Here is a 17,724-nt window from a genome sequence, read left to right as displayed (position 1 = left end):
TTGACATCATTATGCTGAACGAATGTGTTCCATACTCGAGTCATCCTGGGTATGTATGATCTCAGATGGAGTGATGTTCTGGAGAAGGGTACAGCCAGAGTGAAGTTGCTGCTTTCTGCCCGTCTTGTGGCATAAAAGCTTGTTTCGCGCTGTCCTCGAAGTGGATCCAAGTGTGGTATTTTGACAATATTGGCCTTGTACATAACAGTAAGGCCACCCACATCCCTCCTATGTTGAAGGCTCTGCTGAAATGACAGATCCATCCAGGATGGGTCCAGGCGAGAGATGAGACGTCTTGCTCTGTTCTCTACTCTGTCAAGCAGTCGCAGATGAGAGGGGGGACAGGCAAACCAAGAAAGTGGAGCATACTCAAGGTGTGAGCGTACTTGTGCCTCGTACAGGATCTTGCAACCCCCTACTGTCAAGCAGATGCGAGATACGGCGAAGTGCTGTAAGCTTCCTGGCTGCCTTGTTTGCAAGATTTACAACATGGTTCTTCATGGTTAGTTTGGAGTCAAATTTCACCCCAAGGATATCAACTTCTTCTCCAGGTGCCAACATCCTCCCATTCATCCTTACTACTGCACCAGCATTACCATCATGGTGCCTAGAGACGATCATCATTTGCGTTTTCTCAGGTGCAAATGTTACTTGCCATCTATTTCCCCAAGCTGATATAGCTCTCAGCTGGTGATTGATGTAGCTTAGAGCAACTGGCATTTCTTCTCTTGGATAAGTGAATGTCAGTGTACAGTCGTCTGCATATGCATGTGATTCTGGGATGAGATGAAGAAGGTCGTTGAAGTAGACATTCCATAACAGTGGACCCAGCACACTTCCTTGTGGAACGCTTGCCCCAATAGGATGTCTTGTTGATTCCGTTCCATTGAGGACTACACTTAGAGATCTACCATGAAGGTAATCACTGAGGAGACATAGCGTAGAGCCTGCAATTCCCAGTGCTTGAAGTTTTGCTAAGAGGCCCTGGTGCCACACCCGGTCGAAAGCGCCAGCAATGTCCAGTGCTACCACACAGCTGACTTTGGATTCATCCAGTGACTGGTGCCACTTAGTGGAGAGGTTTAACAACAGATCAGCAGCAGAGTAACCTTTCCTGAAGCCATATTGACGATCACAAGTAGTGAGTGGTAGTCAAAAAAATCTGTCATTTGTCTTGAGATTATTGTCTCAAGGATCTTACCAGTGATTGACAGGAGTGACACTGGTCTGTAGTTGCTGATTTCTGCTCTGCTCTTCTTTTTTGTGAACAGGGACTACATTTGCCTCTTTCCATGGAGCACCATTTGCACTGTACTAGGCAGTGCTGAAAGATGCAGTTAGAGGTGCTGCTAGCTGGTCTGCACATCTTCTCAACAATCTTGGGCTCAACTTGTCTGGGCCTACAGCCTTTCTTGGTCAAGGTGATTTGCGAAATGCACCTCCTCCTGCCTTATTGTCACCCCTCCTGACAGTTTTGATACAGTTCTTGCAGCTAGCCAAGGAGGGTCCCTTGCTGGATCAGGAACTTGCATTTTGGTAGCAAAGAAAGTGTTCAGCAAAGAGGTCCGCTTTCTCTTGACTACTAGTAGAGGTGGTCCCATCCTGTCGATTTAGAGGTGGAATAAGTTCATCAGGCAGATAACCTTGTCTGTCCTGACCAGGGACCACCAGGTTTTGGAGCCTACCCTACCTGATGCTAACTTTCTTTTAGTGTCCAACTCCCATTTAGCAATGGCCCACTTTTGAACATCACCCATATGCCTACAGGCTTGCTGTGCAAGTTCCTGTTATAGGTGGTAGGATGTCTCTTATACCTTCGCCATGCTTTGTACTTAGCAGTAGCAGCCTCTCTACAACGAAAGCCAAACCAAGGCTGATCTGTAGGCTTTGTCACATATTGCCGGTGAGGAATGTGTTCTTGTTGCAGATTAAGGATGTGTCCAGTGAAGGCTTTCACTTGGTTGTCAACATCCCCATGGAGAAGAGCATTCCAGTCGGTGGTGGCGAGCTCAGAGCAAAGGGCTGGCCAATTACCTCTTTCCCATAGCCAGGTTGTGCGTGTGGACTCCTCACCTCGTTCTCCTCACCTCTCTCTCTCTCTCTCTCTCTCTCTCTCTTTCATCCTCACCTTCCATCCATCGTTCCTCTCTCTCACCACTCTCTCTCTCTCTCTCTCTCTCTCTCTCTCTCTCTCTCTCTCTCTCTCTCTCACTCATCCTCACCTTCCATCCATCGTTCCTCTCTCTCACCGCTCTCTCTCTCTCTCTCTCTCTCTCTCTCTCTCTCTCTCTCTCTCTCTCTCTCTCTCTCTCTCCCTCTCTCTCTCTCTCTCTCTCACTCATCCTCACCTTCCATCCATCGTTCCTCTCTCTCACCGCTCTCTCTCTCTCTCTCTCTCTCTCTCTCTCTCTCTCTCTCTCTCTCTCTCTCTCTCTCTCTTCCTCACCTTCCATCCATCGTTCCTCCTCTCTCACCCGCTCTCTCTCTCTCTCTCTCTCTCTCTCTCTCTCTCTCTCTCTCTCTCCTCTCTCTCTCTCTCTCTCTCTCTCTCTCTCTCTCTCCTCTCCCTCTCCTCATTCGTTCCTCTCTCTCACCGCTCTCTCTCTCTCTCTCTCTACACAGGGTTTGACAAGGTTAAGGATCCCTAGCTTTATTGACAGCTATTTACAGGTTAAGGATTCCTAACTTTATTGGCAAGCTAAGAGCTGTTACCTACATCAGCTCATTTGAAAGCATTTTTGTTATGAGACATACAAGTAGGGAACAGGATGAAGTTGGAGCCATCTGTGGGCCAGCTATTTCATTTGATCAACTGACGTTATCTCGTTGACATCATTATGCTGTACGAATGTGTTCCATACTCGAGTCATCCTGGGTATGTATGATCTCAGATGGAGTGATGTTCTGGAGAAGGGTACAGCCAGAGTGAAGTTGCTGCTTTCTGCCCGTCTTGTGGCATAAAAGCTTGTTTCACGCTGTCCTCGAAGTGGATCCAAGTGTGGTATTTTGACAATATTGGCCTTGTACATAACAGTAAGGCCACCCACATCCCTCCTATGTTGAAGGCTCTCTCTCTCTCTCTCTCTCTCTCTCTCTCTCTCTCTTTTTTGTTTTTTTTTTTTGTTTTTTACACAGAGTTTGACATGGTTCAACCTCCTGGAGCCCGTAGACAAAAACTGATCTCTCCCTTTCGTTCTCCCACTGTATTTCCCTCTGAAACTCCCTGAGGTGATATAGTTCCTTCCATTGAAACATTCTCTCCTTCAGTCTCTACCTTGGCTGATGCCCCTGGGTTCAGTGATGCCCTTGGGTTCAGTGATGCCCCTGGGTTCAGTGATGCCCCTGGGTTCAGTGATGCCCCTGGGTTCAGTGGTCTGCCTTTCCTGATTAGCTGTTCCTGGCCCCTGCAGTTGGCTGTTAGTCTCTGCATATAGCTTACCTGTTTCATTGTCTGTAGTCCCCTCATTTGTTTTTGATGTGCTCCTCATCTTGTCCCGGGCCCCATGTGTGTATATGTGTGTGTATATGTGTGTGTGTGCGTGTGTGTGTGTGTGTGTGTGTGTGTGTGTGTGTGTGTGTGTGTGTGTGTGTGTGTGTGTGTGTGTGTGTGTGTGTGTGTGTACTTACCTACTTGAGGTTGCAGGGGTCGAGTCCAATACAGTGTGTGTGTGTGTGTGTGTGTACTCATCTAATTGTGGTTGTAGGAGTCGAGACTCCTACAACCTCTTCACTAATTGCTAGTAGGTCTTCTCTCTCTCTGCTTCCTGAGCTTCGTCATATCTCATCTTAAAGCTATGTATGGTTCCTGCCTCCACCACATCACTTGCTAGGCAATGCCACTTCCTGACGTCTCTTTGACTGAAGAAGTACTTCCTAACATCCCTGTGACTCGTCTAAATCTTCAGCTTCCAATTGTGACCCCTTGTTTCTGTGTCCCCTCTCTGGAACATCCTGTCTCTGTCCACCTTGTCTATTCCATGCAGTATTTTGTATGTTGTTACCACGTCTCCCCTGACCCTCCTGTCCTCCAGTGTCGTCAGTCCGATTTCCCTCAACCTTTCTTAAAAGGACATTCCACTGAGCTCTGGAACTACCCTTGTTGCAATCCTTTGCACTTTCTTTAATTTCTTGACGTGCTTGACGAGATGTGGTTCCAAACTGGTGCTGTGTACACAGTCTACAGGGTCTTGAATGATTCCTTACTAAGGTATTGGAACGCTGTTTTCAGGTTTGCCAGGCGCTTATATGCTGGAGCAGTTATTTGGTTGATGTGTGCCTCCGGAGACACGCTTGGTTTTATGGTCACTTCAAGATCTTTCTCCTTGAATGAGGTTTGCAGTCTTTGTCCACCTAGCTTATACTCTGTCTGCAGTCTTCTTTGACCTTCCCCAATCTTCATGACTTTGCAATTGGCAGGGTTGAATTCGATAAGCCAGTTGCTGGACCACGTGTCCAGCCTGTCCAGGTCTCTTTGTAGTCCTGCCTGATCCTTATCCAATTTAATCCTTCTCATTAACTTCACATCACCTGCGAAAAGGGACACTGCAGAGTCTATCCCTTCCATCATGTGATTCACATATATCAGAAATAGCACTGGTCCTAGAACTGACCCCTGTGGGACCCTGCTTGTCACAGGCGCCCACTGTGATACCTCATGACGTACCATGACTTGTTGTTGCCTCCCTGTCAGATATTCTCTGATCCACTGCAGTGCCCTTCCTGTTACATGCGCCTGATCCTCCAGCTTCTGCACTAATCTCTTGTGAGGAACTGTGTCGAAGGCGTTCTTGCAGTCCAGGAAAATGCAATCAACTCACTCCTCTCTCTCGTGGCTTACTTCTGTTACCTTGTCATAAAACTCCAGAAGGTTTGTGACACAGGATTTCCCTTCCATGAATCCACGCTGGTTGTCATTTATAATCTTGTTCCATTCCAGGTGCTCCACCACTCTCCTTCTGATAATCTTCTCCATGACATTGCATACTATACACGTCAGAGACACTGGTCTGTAGTTTAGTGCCTCGTTTCTATCTCCATTCTTAAAAATGGGGACTACATTTGCCGTCTTCCATACCTCAGGTAGTTGCCCGGTTTCGAGGGATGTATTAAAGTTTGTGGTTCGTGGCATGCACAACGTCTCTGCTCCTTCTCTAAGGACCCACGGGGAGATGTCCTGACCCCTCGCCTTTGAGGTATCAAGGTCACTTAGCAGCTTCTGCACCTCCTCCTCTGTTGTTTGTATGTCATCCAGCACCTGTTGGTATATTCCCTGTTGGTGTTCCCCTCTGTATTGTCTTCTCAGATCCCTTCGTGTCTCTACTGTAAATACTTCCTTAAAACTCATGTTGAGTTCCTCACATACCTCGTGATCATTTCTTTTGAGTTCTCCACCTTCTTTCCTCAGCCTGATCACCTGGTCATTGACTGTTGTCTTCCTCCTATTGTGGCTGTACAGCAGTTTCGGGTCAGACTTGACTTTCGATTCTATGCTATTTTCATACTGTCGCTGCACCTCCCTCCTCACCTGTGCATACTCGTTCCTGGCTCATCGACTAGTCTCCTTATTTTCCTGTGTTCTTTGCCTTCTGTACTTTCTCCATTTTCTACTGCACTTAATTTTGCCTCCTTACACCATCAGGTAAACCAGGGGCTGGTTCTGATCTTCGCATTATTTCTGTTGCCCTTGGGAACAAACCTTTCCTCTGCCTCCTTGCATTTTGTTGTTATGTATTCCATCATTTAGTTTACCGAATCTCCTACCAGTTCTCTGTCCCACTAAACCTCTTGCAGGAAGTTCTTCAACACTATGTAGTCCCCCCATTCATAATCTGCCTTTTCCCATTTAACTCCTGTTACCCTCTTCACCTCTACTATGTATTCAGAGCACAGAACACGAGGTCACTAGCTCCTAGGGACCTCTCATATATGATGTCCTCAATGTCTGAACATCTCAGGGTGAACACAAGGTCCAGTCTTGCCGGTTCATCCTCCCCTCTCTCTGTGGTAGTGTCTTAACATGTTGATGCATGAGGTATTCCAGTACCTCGCTCATAACCAGTAACTTTGCTCTGCTCAAGTGAGCTCTTCTTGCCACCTCAGCCAGTGTGTCCACCATTGCTCTGTTGCTCTCTTCATATTCCTCTCTTGGCCTCCTGCAGTTCTGTGGTGGATTATACATCACTGCAATGACTACCTTGTGCTCCCCAGACTGAAGTGTACCTACTAGGTATTCTCTTTCTCAAATCTTGTCCATGCCTCCCATTTCCTCAAATTTCCATCGTTTTTTTATGAGCAGTGCAACCCCTCATCCCCCTCTGCTCCTTCTATCTTTCCTCAGGATCTGATATCCTGGTGGGAAGATTGCATCTGTTATTGTCTCAATGAGTTTCGTTTCTGTGAGTTTCGTTTCTGTGACTGCTATATAACAATGGTTATAAATGACCATAATTTTTAAAGGGGTGGACCGGTAAGCCAGCGGAAGGCCTCGGTCAGATGACCAAAAGCTCCAAAGGCGGGTCATCATCTGACTAAGACCCGCGTCAGGAAACATTTGTCCTGTTTCCTGACGAACCTTACCTAACCTAACCTAACCTGTGACTGCTATGATGTCTGGGGACTTCTCATTGATTCTTTCATGCCACTCCTCATATTTGTTCGTTATTCCATCCACATTCGTGTTCCAAACCTTCAGATTCTGTTCTAAAACTGTGGTCCTGGGAGAATATTGGGGTTGGGAGAGAAGGAGCCCTGGCAAGAGCCTATGGGGGGTTGTGGTAGGGGCAGAGTTCCCATAGGGAGTTGCTGTAGAGTTGGGGTTCGTGGTGTGGGGGTGGGGACAGTGGGATCAGTGTACAATTGTCAGTTTTGATTGTTTAGTTGCCTTGTGGTTGTCGTGGTTGGAGTACTTCTGCAGGTGTTTCTGGGGGGTGTGTTTGCTCTTCCACCTGTGTCTGGGTTATTCTGCTTTTCTTGTTACTTCATCCCATTCCTACTCTCGTTTTTGCACTCTCTCTTTCAGTATCCTCCTTTCCTCTTGCATTCTGTCTCAATTGAGGTACACACTCTGGAATTTCAGTTTATCTCTCAGCTGCGCTTTCTCCTGCAGGGTCATCATTCGAGTTGATTCTGCCTTGTAAATTACTTTGAGAAGTCGCTTCCTTCTCCTTCCAAACCACCCAGTTCTCCGAAAATTTGCCACTTGGGTCATGTCACCCTCGCCTATTGCCTTCATGATACCTTCAGACACTTTTATCTCCTCCTGTTTTCTTTCATCATAGGTCTCCCTTTTGGCTTCCTGGAGCCCATAGACAAAAACTGATCTCTCCCTTTCTCCCTCCCTCTGTGTTTCCCATTGTATCCTCTGAGGTGTTTTAGCTCCTTCCCTTGGAGTGTTCCTTCCTTATGTCCCAGCCCTAACTGAGGTCCCATTGCTCATTGGTCTGTCTTTCCTGCTCACCAGTTCCTGGCCCCTGCAGGAGTCCGGTAGCATCCCTGCATATGTCCAAGCTCCTTGTGCTCCTTGTGTTCCTTGTCTTCGCCTTGACCCCGTGTGGGTCTGACAGGACCTTTGCATACTGTATAGCTTCCTTGCTCCCTCCAGTCCCCTTGTCTATGTCTAATGTAGAAGTTCCTGATGCTATATCTGCACTGTTATTTTTTTCTTTAGGCTGTTTCAGATTTCTCAGTTCCTCTTCTAAGTGCTGTATCTTGGCTTCTGCTATTATGGCATGTTGCTCCCAATTTCTGCTCTCTGCAGCTATCATCTCCTCCATCCTATTTCCAAGCTCTTCTAGCTTTCTTTCCCAGTCTTCCTCCCTTTTTTTAAGCTCTGCCTCCCAATCATCCTTCTCAGATTCATCTGCCAGACCTTTGGCTCTTGGCCATGTTTTTGGTTGACCAATTTTACCACAAAAAGAAGCCTATGTATTTTCAGAGTGGGTGTTTGTGTGAGGATGGGTGTTGTAGGGAGGGGGAAGGGGAGGGAGGTAAGGCAGGGGGGTGGGAGGGGTTCAGCATCAAGCAGAGTTTTAGATATTACAAGAGGGTATAGGGAGGGAGGAGAAAGGGAGTGTGGGAAAGGTTAGGGGGAGAGAGTGGGGTAAAGAAGACTGGGAAGAGGGAAGGTGCAAGAACTGTGTCAAAACTGTCAGTGGTGACAATAAGGCAGGACGAGGTGCATTTCCTTTTTAAATCACTTGACCAAGAAAAGGCTGTGGGCCCAGACAAGTTGAGCCCAAGATTGCTGAGAAGATGTGCAGACCAGCTAGCAGCACCTCTAACTCGCATCTTTCAGCACTGCCTAGTACAGTGTAAATGACCCTCTCTATGGAAAGAGGCAAATGTAGTCCCTGTTCACGAAAAGAAGAGTAGAGCAGAAATCAGCAACTACAAACCAGTGTCACTCCTGTCAATCACTGGTAAGATGCTTGAGACAATAATCTCAAGACAAATGACAGAGTTTTTTGACTGCCACTCACTACTCTATGATTGTCAATATGGCTTCAGGAAAGGTTACTCTACTGCTGATCTGTTGTTAAACCTCTCCACTAAGTGGCACCAGTCACTGGATGAATCCAAAGTCAGCTGTGTGGTAGTACTGGACATTGCTGGTGCTTTCGACCGGGTGTGGCACCAGGGCCTCTTAGCAAAACTTCAAGCACTTGGAATTGCAGGCTCTGTGCTATGTCTCCTCAGTGATTACCTTCATGGTAGATCTCTAAGTGTAGTTTGCAATGGAACGGAATCAGCAAGACATCCTAATGGGGCAAGTGTTCCACAAAGAAGCATGCTGGGACCATTGTTATGGAATGTCTACTTCAACGACCTTCTTCATCTCATCTCAGAATCACATGCACATGCAGACTAATGTACACTGACATTCACTTATCCAAGAGAAGAAATGCCAGCTGCTCTAAGCTACATCAATCACCAGCTGAGAGCTATATCAGCTTGGGGAAATAGATGGCAAGTAACATTTGCACCTGATCGTCTCTAGGCACCATGATGGTAATGCTGGTGCAGTAGTAAGGATGAATGTGAGGGTGTTGGCACCTGGAGAAGTTTATATCCTTGGGGTGAAATTTGACTCCAAACTAACCATGAAGAACCACGTTGCAAACAAGGCAGCCAGGAAGCCTACAGCACTTCACCGTATCTTGCATCTGCTTGACACTAGGGGTTGCAAGATTCTGTACGAGGCACAAGTACGCTCACACCTTGAGTATGCTCCGCTTTCTTGGTTTCCTGCCCCCCCCTCTCATCTTCGACTGCTTGACAGAGTAGAGAACAGAGCAAGACGTCTCATCTCTCGCCTGGACCCATCCTGGATAGATCTGTCATTTCAGCAGAGCCTTCAACACAGGAGGGATGTGGGTGGCCTTACTGTTATGTACAAGGCCAATATTGTCAAAGTACCACACTTGGATCCACTTCAAGGACAGCGTGAAACAAGCTTTTATGCCACAAGACGGGCAGAAAGCAGCAACTTCACTCTGGCTGTACCCTTCTCCAGAACATCACTCCATCTGAGATCATACATAACCAGGATGACTCGAGTATGGAACACATTCGTACAGCATAATGATGTCAACGAGATAAAGTCAGTTGATCAAATGAAAATGCTGGCCCACAGATGGCTCCAACTTCATCCTGTTCCCTACTTGTATGTCTCATAACAATAAAAATGTTTTCAAATGAGCTGATGTAGGTAACAGCTCTTAGCTTGTCAATAAAGTTAGGAATCCTTAACCTGTAAATAGCTTGTCAATAAAGATAGGGATCCTTAACAAGGACCCCGTCTGTCAAAAAATTGTAGCTCTTTTGTTTACCGTCCGACTTCCTCCAGTTTTGGTGCACAAGACAAAGTGTTTTCACTCTTTCTTGAAAATATTTATCAAAAATATACCTCAAACAACAACTGAGAAAAGACTGAAAAAGGACTGATTTACTGAAAATGCCCTTTGGTACGATGGTTGGCCTATATGGGACGACGTAAGGTTGTTTGTACACTTGGTGCCGAGAGAACAATGCTTATACGAATTTGTAATTATTACCTGTCCTCTAAATAACTTATCTTTATTTCACAAAAAAAAATAAAGTTTGTTAGTTCCTGGAATGTTGCAAAAAATCTGCCCTTTACTCCCACATAACTCCCAAAGTATTTGGAATATTTCCAAAAATGAATAACTGTTAATTTTTTTTTTTTTTTTATTTTATTTAGAACAATACAATACAAGAGATAGATAAAGACAATAACAATTCTTACACAGAATAAATCATTAACAACCACACAAACATGAACTTTGAGATAACACAAATATCCCTCCTCACCCATACATGAAAACCCCTACACCTATGATAACCAATAAACGACTAATTCCAAAATGCATTGTTATATGATTAACAAAACACACCATAATATGCATATATTGTCACTTTGTAAATTATAAAGTAGGACACCTTATACGTTAAATACAATTAATGTAATGTATTGAGAATAAGGTAAAAACAATATGTTCATCAAACACAGAATATATTAATAAACAAGGATCCAACACACTGACACCTCTACAAGCATCTAAAAACATGCATATGAATAACATACATAGAACAATGTCCCACTGCAAAGTCAAACACATATATTAAGTATACTCGTCACAAACCATGAATACACATCATACGCCCAAGTTCATACACATTCACCCGTTACATACCAGGAGGCGACCCCGTTTCCACCCCTGACAGCCCATCAACATAACACATTGTACCATCCCTACCCTGCCCCACCCACCTAATTTACAAATTTAATAAAACCTCTAATGTAAGGTCACCATATCACTCAGAGAATGCCCGCTCCCACCTCCTCCCATAAAGTTCTCTATTACGGCACAACGTTTTATAAACCGTAACAGCCAATACCCTCCTCTTCACCTCACTTACCCCTTTCCCCCTCATTCCCCACATTATGTAAACATAATCTACCATAATGTACCCCACAGCCCTAATAATACTTTCATCCATACCCCCCACATCAAGACTCAATGCCCGCAGAACAGAAAAGTATTGACCACTTATCCTATGCAACACCCTGCTCAACCAACCCCTGACGCTCCCAACCCCTCACAAAAATACACTACATGGAATGCAGAATCCTCCCCGCCACATATTCCACATACCCCCCCCCCTCAACCACCCGTCTAGCTCGTAAGACCACTCCCGATGGTAAAATCCCATGCAAAAACCGATACATCACCTCACGTCCACGGGGTTGTAACCTTAACCTACCAAACCTTCTCCATATACATCCCCAGTCATACATGGGGAAAATCCCCTCCACTGGAGCCACAACCCTTTCCACTGACATCCTACACAGCCTACTTATTTTTACCTTACCCAGATCCCTAACCATCACCACTGCCCTCAAAATAGTTTCACACTCCCTCAACTCCGTCCCAGAAAACATGCGTTTCAATTTATTGTGTACCTTAACCATTCCATTGCAGACACTGCAAGGCTCCAGGCGGACATCAACCAAATCTTTCAGTGGGCTGCAGAAAACAATATGAAGTTCAACGATGAGAAATTTCAATTACTCAGATATGGTAAACATGAGGAAATTAAATCTTCATCAGAGTACAAAACAAATTCTGGCCACAAAATAGAGCGAAACACCAACGTCAAAGACCTAGGAGTGATTATGTCGGAGGATCTCACCTTCAAGGACCATAACATTGTATCAATCGCATCTGCTAGAAAAATGACAGGATGGATAATGAGAACCTTCAAAACTAGGGAGGCCAAGCCCATGATGACACTCTTCAGGTCACTTGTTCTATCTAGGCTGGAATATTGCTGCACTCTAACAGCACCTTTCAAGGCAGGTGAAATTGCCGACCTAGAAAATGTACAGAGAACTTTCACGGCGCGCATAACGGAGATAAAACACCTCAATTACTGGGAGCGCTTGAGGTTTCTAAACCTGTATTCCCTGGAACGCAGGAGGGAGAGATACATGATTATATACACCTGGAAAATCCTAGAGGGACTAGTACCAAACTTGCACACGAAAATCACTCACTACGAAAGCAAAAGACTTGGCAGACGATGCACCATCCCCCCAATGAAAAGCAGGGGTGTCACTAGCACGTTAAGAGACCATACAATAAGTGTCAGGGGCCCGAGACTGTTCAACTGCCTCCCAGCACACATAAGGGGGATTACCAACAGACCCCTGGCAGTCTTCAAGCTGGCACTGGACAAGCACCTAAAGACAGTTCCTGATCAGCCGGGCTGTGGCTCGTACGTTGGTTTGCGTGCAGCCAGCAGCAACAGCCTGGTTGATCAGGCGCTGATCCACCAGGAGGCCTGGTCACAGACCGGGCCGCGGGGGCGTTGACCCCCGAAACTCTCTCCAGGTAAACTCCAGGTAAACCCCCCCCCCACTCACACCCTCCCTCATCACCTCCCTTTTAATGAAGATACATTTGACCCTCCTCTTTAAGTTCATTAAACCCAACCCCCCCTGACGCACAGGTAACATTACTACATCCCTTTTAAGCCAATCACAACCTGAACCCCACAAAAATTTAAAAAACCCTCTAAGTATAGTTGCAATTGCCGTCCCCGTTAAAGGGAACACGGCAGCCACATGCCAAACCTTGCTATACAATAAAACGTTAATTACAATGGCACACTGCACAAGGGTCAAATGATAAGGCCGCAATGCTCCCAATCGACCCAGAATCCTTTCTACCAACCTGACCGAATTATTAACACGTGCAACATCAAGATCATCTGCATAGATTAGACCACAAATTTTTAATGACATCACCCACTTCTTTACGACTGCACTACCCCACTCGACCCTCTCCCCCCAAGTTCCTAACCCCATAACCATGGACTTCTCCGAATTTACCCTCATACCAGTTGCACATGCAAACGTGTCGACCACTCCATCTAAGGCGTTTATGGACATCCCCTCTCTAACCAAAACAGTGGTATCATCTACATACCCTATGAGAACAGGCCAAACGCCCCCTGTACCCCCCCAACCCCTCCACTAACGCCCATATGGCGCTCCACCATTCTATAAAAGGGGTCCTGTATGCATGCAAATAAAAGCTGTGACATAGGACACCCCTGTCTAAGACCTCTGCCCATTGCAATCCTCCCCCCTAATCTTCCATTAATCTGTACTCTCACCATTGCCCCTCTATATAACGCCTCTACCCATCCCACTATTTCTTCCCCATAGCCCTGTTTCCTAAGGATAGCTCTCAACGCCTCTCGCTCCACCCTATCATAAGCTCCTTGCCAGTCTAGTGCAACCAAACCCCCCCCTTCCCCCCTTTTCCTTCCACGAAATCCCTTAAAAACCATGCCCCACCCCCATAGACCTACCTGGCAACCCAAACTGGGTTTCCGATACAACCCTCCCTACAACACACTTAATCCTATTTCCTAAAATTTTCGCAAATAACTTATAATACGCGCATAACAACGATATTGTCCTATAGTCCCTGAGCGAACGCTGTTCCTTACCCTTCGGTACCAAAACAACTACAGCTGTTGCCTGTCTTTCACCCAACTTGCCCCTTACCTTCATCAAGTTTAGTAACCTCACCAAAAAACCCTTTATTAACTCCCAATGCTGTTGATAAAACTCCGCCGGCAGTCCATCGATTCCCGGTGCTTTGCCCTTTTGCATGGCACTCAAAGCTCTCCATATTTCCCCCTCAGTTATGTCCCCCCCCAAAGCTTCCCTATCACTGTGTCCTAACCTACATGGCACACTTCCACACACCCTCTCTAAATCCCCTAATCCTACCCCTTCCTCCCGCCAATACTTTTCGTACCACTTATCCGCAAACAACCCCATCCCATCCATAGTGTGGATAACCTGACCCGCCCTATACCCTCCCACCGACTCAAGAACCTCCAAACATGGAATAGCTGTTGCCTGCTGACGTTGTTTTTGTCTGCGCAACACACACGAGGACGGCCTATCTCCCCATAACACCTCCTCCACCCCCGCCATTACTCTCACCGCTTTGAACCGCTCGTCCTGGATTTCCCACAACCTCTCTTTTAGTATCATAATGTTGTCCATCGGATGGATACCCTCTACTGCCCCTTTTACATAACAACCCCGTAACCTGTCCTCCAAATAATTAAGCAACCCAAATTTTAAAGAATTAATCCTTTTCCCCTCCCTCACATAATAATGCCGAATCCGGTCCTTAGCCACACCATTTCACCACGTCACCACGTCCTCCACACTGTACCTCCTCAGTTAATCTCTCCCACAGCTCTGTAAAACCCCCCAACCTCTCCTCATCTTCCAACAGACTCGTATTTAATTTCCAATATCCCCTAGAGATACTAGCTAGGGAATCCCACTCTACTTCTGCTACGACTGCCCTATGATCTGAAAAAGCTAGTTCAATAGTACGGACAGACTTTGACAATACCTTATGAGATATATACAACCTGTCTAACCTAGCTGCATAACCTCGCCTCACGAAACTATGCTCCACCTCCCACGCTCCCCCACCAACCACATCCCTCAACTGAACGTCCACCAAAAGATTGCGTAATGCTGTCAACATATGCCCCGCCCCTCGTGGTTCCACATCCGCTCTCCTGATCACACAATTCCAGTCCCCACCAACGATGGCCACTGCAGGTAAACCACGGAAAGCTCTTTACTTTCATATCATTTTCAGCTGGTGCATACACACTTACAAAGGTTACCCTCTGCCCCATCCACCACCCATCCACACGCAACACCCTCCCTCCCCCCCCCCCCCCACTTCTTTGCAACACAAACGGGCTCGCCTCCTTTATCAATAAACCCACACCACCTTTCAAACGTGCCGATGGCAGAGTCAACACCTTATACCCTGCCACCTCGAGCACTCTACCCTCCCTGAAATTATGCTCCTGTAGAAAGACTACGTCCACTCTGTATCGACGTAAGAGCATATGAAAGCATTCCCTCTTCACACCAGTACACAGTCCATTCACATTCACAGTCATGCACTTAAGGCCTTTCTAAAGCTTCCAACCCTTTCTCCTCTCAACCTTCCCAGGGCCTCCTGCCCCAGGGTCAACATGTGGTTTGTCACCATCCACCCCCCGCTTTCCGATGCCTCTTATCCTGGCTGTCTCGAGAATATACATCCTTCCTCCCAGACCTCTGCGCGGGCGTCAGGACATCATCTGAGTCTGACGCAGCCGCCCTCTTCCTCATGACACCCTCTACCGCCATACTGTCTTCCGAAGATTCCTCACAGTGAACATCAACCTCTACTGTGACCTGTCGCACAGAGCACGGTGACTCCTCTCTGTGCCTGCAGTTGTCCTCCTTCCTTCTCGTGCCTGTCCCGCCACACTCTCCTTTCAACTCAGGCACCATTTCACGGACCAAGCCATTATCCTCTCCCGAAGAAGGTAAAGTTTTCAATACCTCGTCGAGCTCCTCCTCCAGCTCCCGCACCTCCTGCTGAATTAGCACTTCCTCCCCCGTCACCGGCAAAGTGGCCATTTTTGGCTCCACACAACTCGTGCCTCGCCCATCATGCACCACAAGAGACTCTTCTACAATTTCACTCCACAGACGGCCATCTCGTTTTCCTTTGGAATTCTCCTCAACGACATCCACACCTGTAACTGGTGCTCCACCTGTTTGCACCGGCGCCCTCCACTGCCTCCCACACGTCGCCGCCATATGATCATACTCCCCACACAACCTGCATGTTCGTCGCTGCCCAGCATACGCCACTAGAATTTGGGTCCTAAACTCCGGCATCACGACGTATGACGGGATCGGGTGCCTCAGTGTCATTTTGAGGGAGAATGTACCCTCCAGACGTCCCATGTACGCACCTGCCGCCCACTTGCCTTGGGTTGCCAGATGCACGGTACCATAAGCTGCAAACACCTTCCGTAAGTCCTCCTCGTCAGCCTCGAAGGGGACATTTCGCAACTTCACCCACGTATAGTGGCGAGAGACGTCTATGAGTCGCACTTTGACAGCTGGAGTTACATCAATACTCACATGCTCAAATTTCGTCACTAACGACTCGTACACAGCCGTCGAATTTAACTTGACGAATAGACGATAGGCCCCATTCAGGGCCACACCATAAACCTCATCATCCTGCACTCCGTACATTTCCCTGATGATTGTCGGAAGTAACACCTGCGCCGTAGAGGGGGAAATCGCCCCACAAAGCAGCTCAACACCGACAGTGTTCACCCTATGTCGGATACTCAGCGCCATATTGTTGCTATGAGAGCTCTCCTGACAAACAGCAGAGGGGTGCCGAGCACAACCGCGCTCCACCGCAGTCAGGCAGCTAATTAACTGTTAATTAGGGAAATCATTATTCTACAATTTCTGTGAATATTATTACATTTAATTAATTCAATTCAATTCAATTCAATTCAAAGTTTATTCTCTATAGGGATTACAATGCTGAGTTTACAGAAATTTGGTTATTGTTTGGTTTACATGTAGTAAAATTGTGATTACAGAGTGTACCACTAGAACGCTTAGCATGGCTAGGCATTTCGGGCATACTTAGTTTTATTCTTAATTGTAAAATATTACAAATTATGAGGTAAGTTGGTATTATGGCTAAGTGACTAAATACTAGTTTGTGAGTTTAGCAATGTGAATGCTTTTGTTTTGGCACAGTATATAGTTTCAGTATTGGAGTATCACAGGATTCATTATTTTAAGACTGAGATTAATATTTCTGTTTATGGTCAAATGAGTGAGCGAGTGTAAGTGTGAACCACCAGGTGGTATTCGTGTAGTTAGTTGACGGGGTGTATCAGGGAGATAAGATGTTTTCTAATAAAGGCAGACTATGTACCGTAAAGTGAATAAGTTACTTCCGAGATATTGACCTGGAGCGCCGGCCGGCCCACCGTCTCAAAAAAAAAAAAAAAAAAAAAAAATCGCGAAAATCGCGTTTGTTTGGGTGTATTTCTTAGTAAACTGATGTTCTAGCGCAGTTATCCTCTTCAACACACCGTTTTCTCTTACATAGAAACCAAAGAATACGACATGGAGACGACATAAAAGTAGTAACTCATATATATCGAAATATTCCCGATGGTCTCTCGCCATATTATGGCTTATTTTATTCAGTCTAAAGTATATAACATGTTTGTATGTTATTTGTAGTGTTTATTATTTCATATTAGATCAATTCTGATAGATAAATAAGCCGTAGAGTTGATATATAAGCTGATATAAGCGTAATAATGAAGTGATTTCTCCTGGCACTCTGTGGAGCGGTGGTAGGCCTGGTAGGCTCAAAGTCCACAGATAAACTCTGCCTACTGTTTTATGATGCCAAATAGTCAGTTATTATATTAGAAAGAATAATGCAAGAAAAAGAGATTAAAAACAAGGAAAAAATTCCAAAAAATATATGGGCTGTGAGCCGACTCGGTACCAACATCGCCGTCACCATACCTGATACAAATGACTATAATTTCTTGTAGAAACGGTGTAGAACATTCATTCTGGTACCATTGTGTTGCCAAAGAGTTAAGCTATTTTTCGGTATAAATAACTCAATTTCCATAATTTTTCGATTTCTTTTTTGAGAGTGCATGGAAAATTGTCCGATGGCCCCCTGAAGGGGAAACCTATGATGCAAGAACACAGGAGGAGAAAAAATATTAAAAGTATCATGAAAGCAATAGGTG

This window comes from Cherax quadricarinatus, chromosome 47 (genome assembly GCF_038502225.1).
Source record: "Cherax quadricarinatus isolate ZL_2023a chromosome 47, ASM3850222v1, whole genome shotgun sequence".
Taxonomy (NCBI): domain Eukaryota; kingdom Metazoa; phylum Arthropoda; class Malacostraca; order Decapoda; family Parastacidae; genus Cherax; species Cherax quadricarinatus.
This window is presented reverse-complemented; position numbering follows the sequence as displayed.